The sequence below is a fragment of the Musca autumnalis genome, unplaced genomic scaffold, assembly GCF_047663935.1.
Source record: "Musca autumnalis isolate F117 unplaced genomic scaffold, ASM4766393v1 scaffold_3, whole genome shotgun sequence".
NCBI classification, from domain to species: Eukaryota; Metazoa; Arthropoda; class Insecta; order Diptera; family Muscidae; genus Musca; species Musca autumnalis.
In genome coordinates, this window is record NW_027411866.1 from 10,011,071 (window position 1) to 10,017,221 (window position 6,151).

Here is a 6,151-nt window from a genome sequence, read left to right on the forward strand (position 1 = left end):
CTATCTGAAATCTTCTATAGACAACAGAAAATATTGCTAGGTCTTTTAAATGCAAAAAATATCCCTTGAGGCCTCCTATAAACATCAGAGGACATTTTGAGGTCTTTCCAAGTTCAAGAAAATCTATATCGGACAACACCTTCGGGTACCTTCCTTAAAAATGTTCAAAGTTATCGCTTATGTACAGTTGAAGGGCTGTTCGATGAAGAATTCAGAAAGACTTCTCTAGTTTGTGGAATACCCCAAGAGGTCATATTATGCCTATAGAAGAGCTCAAGAGACCTTCTTTTGACTAGAAAAGACCTTATGAAGACTTCTGTTTTCTACAGAAGATGCCAAGGTGACTTCTGATCTCTATAGATGACCTCAAGGTATTATGTTGCCTATAGAAGATCTCAAGAAGTCGTCTCTTGTCTCAGTTGTCTAAAAAAGATATAAAGAGGTCCTCTAATGTTTATAGGAGGCCTCAAGAGGTCTTATTTTGCATATAAAAAACTCGAGATGTGTTCTGTTGCCTTTAGAAGATTTCAGAAAGTCTTACCTTATCTGTGAAAGTCATGTTTTGCGTACAAAAGACCTCAAGAGACCTTCTATTGCCTAGAAAACAACTCAAAAAATTATAAAAGACCTCAATAAGGCTTCTGTTGCCTTCAGAAGACCCCAAGGGGATTTCTAGTGTCTATAGATATCCTCAAGGTATTATCTTCGTTGTCTAGAAAAGACTTCAAAAGGTCCTCTGATGTATAGAGGAGTCTTCAAGGGGTCTTATTTTGCATATAAAAACCAGATATGCTCTGTTGCCTATAGAAGAATTCGGAAAGTATTTTCCAGTCTATGGAAAACCTCAATAGGTCTTCTGCTGTCAGCAGAAGTTCTCAGAGGGTCTCCTTTGACTATAGAAGACTTCAATATGTAGTCGATCCTTTATAAAAGACCTCAAGAGGTCTTGTCATGTATACAGTAAAATCTCGAGAGGTCTTCTCTTGACAATAGAAGACTTAAAGAGAACTTTTGTTGCCTATTGATGACCTCAAAATGTTTTGTTTTGTACATAGAAGACCTCGGAAGTTATTTTCTAACCTCAGGAATCATGGACCTGCCCACCAAAAAATACAGTATAAACTTAAGAGAAAATGTTACTATTGTAAAGGAGGGAGGGAAATGTTACTATTGTAAAGGAGGGACCACAAAGGTTTTGTCCGCTATAGACTTTCTTGGAACTTGGTGTTACTTTGGAAGAAATCGGATACTCAATTCGTAAGTTATTATCCTCCTCTCTCGTTTTAGATGGTGCCGGTAGGGGTTTTTAGAAACGTTGGGCGATTATTTCCGGAAGTATGAACTTCCCTCCAAAAAAATAGGGTCTGTGAGGTTGCATAAAATTTCAATACAATCCGAGAGATATCTCTTATATTCACTTTAGCAACAAATGTTGAAATTTTATATCGGAGGTACCCGAAACAAAATTCCGTATTCGTGTCTGATCTATCCTTGGAAGATATACATAAGGTATATTATGTGAAAAGTCTGGCGCAAATCGGTTACTCCCTTTGAGAGTTGCCATGCGCACCATTTTAGCGAACTGCTTCAGACGACAGGCTTCAGCTCTTCTATAAAGACGACCTGCTTCAGCTCGTATATAACGACGACCAGATTCAGATTATCTATGAAGACACGCTGCTTCAGTTCTTCTATAAAGAAGTCCTGCATTAGCTAGTCTATAAAGACGACCGGCTTCAGCTCTTCTATTAAGACGACCTGCTTCAGCTCGTCTATAAAGACAACCTGCTTCAACTCGTCTATAAAAAGACCTGCTTCAGATCATCTATAAAGACACCCTGCATTAGCTCTTCTATAAAGAAGTCCTGCTTTAGCTCGTCTATAAAAGCGCCCTGCTTCAGCTCGCCTATAAAGACGTTGCGCTTTCCGAAAGAAAAAGAGTTTCTATTGGACCTTTTTAAAATAAAGGTTGCTTTTATAGACCCCTTCTGAAAGAAAGGGTGCATCCATTGGCCTATGGAATCCAAAGAAGCACCCTTTCCTTTAAGGGGTCCAAAGAAGCACCCTTTAATTTAAGGGGTCCAAAGAATCACCCTTTACTTTAAGGGGTCCAAAGAAGCACCCTTTCTTTGAGAAAGGGTCAATAGAAGCATCCTTTCTTTCAGAAAGTGACTATAGAAGCACCCTTTCTTTCAGAAAGGGTCTATGGAAGCACCAAAGAAACACCCTTTCTTTCAAAAAGAGTCCACAGAAGCACCCTTTCTTTCGGAAAGGGTCAATGGAAGCACCTAAGAAACACCCTTTCTTTCAAAAAGAGTCCACAGAAGCACCAAAGAAACACCCTTTCTTTCAAAAAGAGTCCACAGAAGCACCCTTTCTTTCAAAAAGAGTCCACAGAAGCACCCTTTCTTTCAGAAAGGTCCAAAGAAGCACCCTTTCTTTCAGGAGGGTCCAAAGAAGCACCCGTTTTTTCAGAGAGTCCAAAGAAGCACCCTTTCTTTCAGAAGGGTCCAAAGAAGCACCCTTTCTTTCAGAATGGTCCAAAGAAGCACCCTTTCTTTCAGAAGGGTCCAAAGAAGCACCCTTTCTTTCAGAATGGTCCAAAGAAGCACCCTTTCTTCAGGAAAGGTTCCAAAGAAGCACCCTTTCTTTCAAAAATGGTCCAAAAAAGCACCCTTTCTTTCAAAAATGGTCCAAAGGAGCACCCTTTCTTTTAGAAAGGGTCAAAGAAGCACCCTTTTTTTGAAAGGGTCAAAAGAAGCACCCGTTCTTTCAGAAAGCGTCCAAAGAAGCACCCTTTCTTTCAGAAAGCGTCCAAAGAAGCAGCCCTTCTTTAGGAAAGGTTCCAAAGAAGCACCCTTTCTTTCAGAAGGGTCCAAAGAAGAACTGTTTCTTCGAGAAAGTGTCAATAGAATCATCCATTCTTTCAAAAATGGACTATAGAAGGACCTTTTTTCAGAGACGGTCTATGGAACACCCTTTCATTCAGAAAGGCTCTATGGAAGTCCCCTTTATTTCCAAAGGGGCCAAAGAACCACCCTTTCTTTCAGAAAGAGTCAATAGAAGCATCCTTTCTTTCAAAAATGGTCTATGGAGGCACCCTTTCTTTTAGAAAGGGTCTATAGAAGGACCCTTGCTTTCAGAAAGGGTCTATAGAAGGACACTTCTCAAAAGAGACTTCTATAAAGACTTCCAAGTCCAGCTCGTCTGTAGAGACTCCTTATAAAGACACTTTCCTAAAGAAAGGGACTCCATTATCCAACTTCAGCTAGTCTATAGAGACCGTTTACTAAAGAAAGAGGCTCCTATATATGTTCATTGTTTCAACTCGTCTATAGGGACTACATGTTTCAGCAAGTCCCTGCTTCAACTCGCCTATAGAAGTTCCTATAAAATCTTTCTATTTCGACTGGGATATAGAGACTGACTGCTTCAGGTCGCTTATAGAGGCTCTTATAAAGACTCTCTCCGTTTGTCTGTGAAGATCTTGAAGGTATATAAAGTGGGGAGCAAGGGATTATATAGGCCAGTCCTAAGGGTTTTTTATGGAAGATTTGAAAGAATACAAAGTCGTTATGGAAGAGAAAGACCAATTAAGTCAATATAGATTACCAAAAGAACCAAATGAAGTCTAGCGGGTATGTAATAAATCCTACATATACGAGTAGATGAGCGAAAATGCGAAAAGCTTAAACATGTTGTCTCCCTGCTCCATCTCCTGTAAAAACTCCCACAGCTCTGAATTTTACATTAAAAACGGTTTCAGCAAAAAAAAGTGAACATATTTAAAACCTGGCCCAATTATATTGTTTGATATGGTTTCCTCCTCATAACCAGTCCTATTTTTTTTTTTTTTTTTTTTTTAAATTAAGAAATTTTCTTATGGCCTAAATCCACGCATGTCAACTGTTACTGAAAGTAGCTGTTTTTTTAGACTGATTTCGGTTAATCTGTGGCAAAGTCACCATTTGCTCCAACTAGTCTGTGAAGACACCTATCTGGAGCTGCTGCAGCTCTATAAACGCTACCAACGGCAGTTTGAGTATTGAAACTCCCAGCTTCAGGTGGCCTATAAGCATTTCCTGCTTCAAAACTCCGTGTTGCAGCTCTATAAAGGCTTTATTAACACTTTCTGTAACAGCTCTTCTAGAAAAAGCGTTCGGCTTCAACAAGCCTACAAGGACTACCTTTATAAGGACTTTTTCTAATTTCTCAGGGTTCACTTCAGATCTCCTGTAAAAACTCGCACAGCTCTGAATTTTATAAATGGATTCAGCAAAAAAAAACTATTTATAAACATATTTAAAACCTGACCCAATTATCTTGTTTGATTTGGTTTCCTCCTCATAACCAGTCCTGATTCTTTTTTTAAATTAAGAAATTTTCTTTCAACTCATTATGGCCTAAATCCACGCATGACAACTGTTAATGAAATTAGCTGTTTTTTATAGACTGATTTCGGTTAATCTGTGGCAAAGTCACAATTTGCGATGATCCAAATATTCCAAGTATTGCAAGCGGGTTTCTTGTTTGGCAAATAACACCTGCTGCAATGATTGGAAGCTGTCACTTTTCAAATGTGTGTGAGGAGGAGAAGACTGGTTACGCAGTCTTCACAAGGAGCAGAGGATGGTTGGATGGCTTTGGTATAATCTAGAAACAAGTTACTCCAACGAAAAGAGGTTTCCAAACGCACTGCTACTGGAAAAAAAGAAATGAAAGGAATGATGGCTGCCAGGCTGATTGCTTGGTAATCTGGTTTACCATGCGGATTTCCTTAAACAGTTTTTTCTGTTCATTTTTTTTTTTTTGCAAAGACATGTTGTGGTTTTTGTTGTTGTCGTTTTTTTAACTGGAAAATTCTTGTGGTAAATGTGAAATATGACCAAAGTTACGCCCGGCCTAAGAGACCAAATGCAATGCAAAGCAAATAAAATAATCCAGTTATGGTCTTCTTGTGGTCACTTTGGTTTTCTGTTGTTGTTGCAGCAGCAGCAAACATTTAGTTGTTGTTTTAGTTTGGCTTGGCGTGTACCATGTTTGTCAGTTTGATTATGGGCTTTGTTTTTAAGTTTTGATGTTGTTGTTTTTTCTTTGGTTTGAGTGGTGGTGAATGTAGTTTGATTATTGTTGTAACTTAATATGTTAAATGACTTGTTTAAAATTTTATTTTTTTTTTCGAATCCGACTTTTGGTTGCGTGGTCACTTTTTGGCTTGAGGTTAAATTTTTATGTTTTTGTTTTGTTTTCGGTTGTTGGTAATTCCAGGATATGAATCACAATTTTTTTTTCGGTTTTATTTTCAAAAAAATTTTAAAATATTAACTTAAAAAATTAAACCATTCCCATCATGATGATGATAATGATGTTGTTGACGAGGTTAAAAGCTGCGGTATTGGTTTTTTACTTTCACCTATATTTTTGGTGTTTTTTTTTTTTTCTTTTTTGTTGGCTTAAAACCATCATAAAAATATTATTGATATTTTTGGTTTCTGTTGGTTTCAAAAGTTAACACTCAACACACAAAGAGGCACAATACATTTTTTCCACACAAATTTTTTTAAGGCATTCACTCAATCTTTTTCTATTACAAAATTCAAATATTTTTATTAGTATTTTTTTCCATATTTTGTTTCAAATTCATTTACATTCTTCAAACTTTTGGCAAGCTTTCAAAAAATTCACACAACATTTTAACGGTTTCTTTTATTTTTCATTACTCCCCATTCACAGAAAAGGCTTTGAAAGAAATTCACCAAAATTCACCTTTGTTTAAACGCGTATTTAGCTCCGTTTTGTGGACGACTTTACACGACAACGTTTTGAATAAAACTGTTTTGTCTGTGGCAAAGAGTTTAACTGGGGAAGGCACACTTAACTGGGCTGGCAAACGTCCAACCTAAGTGAGAAATCAAAACAACTTATAAAAGAGAACAAGAGACAAATCGTAAGAGAGTCACTGAAGCATCAAAAAAAGATCTATGATATTTGTCTCTTGTTGTTGTTGGCGTTTCTTCTTCTTCTTTACTAGATCAGGTGTATAAAGTTTAGTTTATGAAATGATCTTTTTTGACGTTTTTGAACCAGCGAGTTAGTAGCGAGTTAACAACAATTTAACGCCCTGGGTGGTGTCATTGGATCAATTTGGCAA

At 37.4% G+C, this 6,151-nt stretch overlaps 1 protein-coding gene across 2 annotated transcripts in view; it reads right to left on the reverse strand.

Annotated features, from left to right (window-relative positions):
- The window catches only part of LOC141397659 (uncharacterized), a 50,511-nt gene extending 44,683 nt beyond the window's left edge, over nt 1–5,828 (reverse strand). For both annotated transcript variants that reach the window (XM_073974234.1, XM_073974232.1), the window contains exon 1: nt 5,767–5,828. The gene's annotated coding sequence lies outside the window, so the exon portion shown is untranslated. The remainder of the gene's footprint in view (nt 1–5,766) is intronic.
- Between the last annotated feature and the right edge of the window lie 323 nt (nt 5,829–6,151).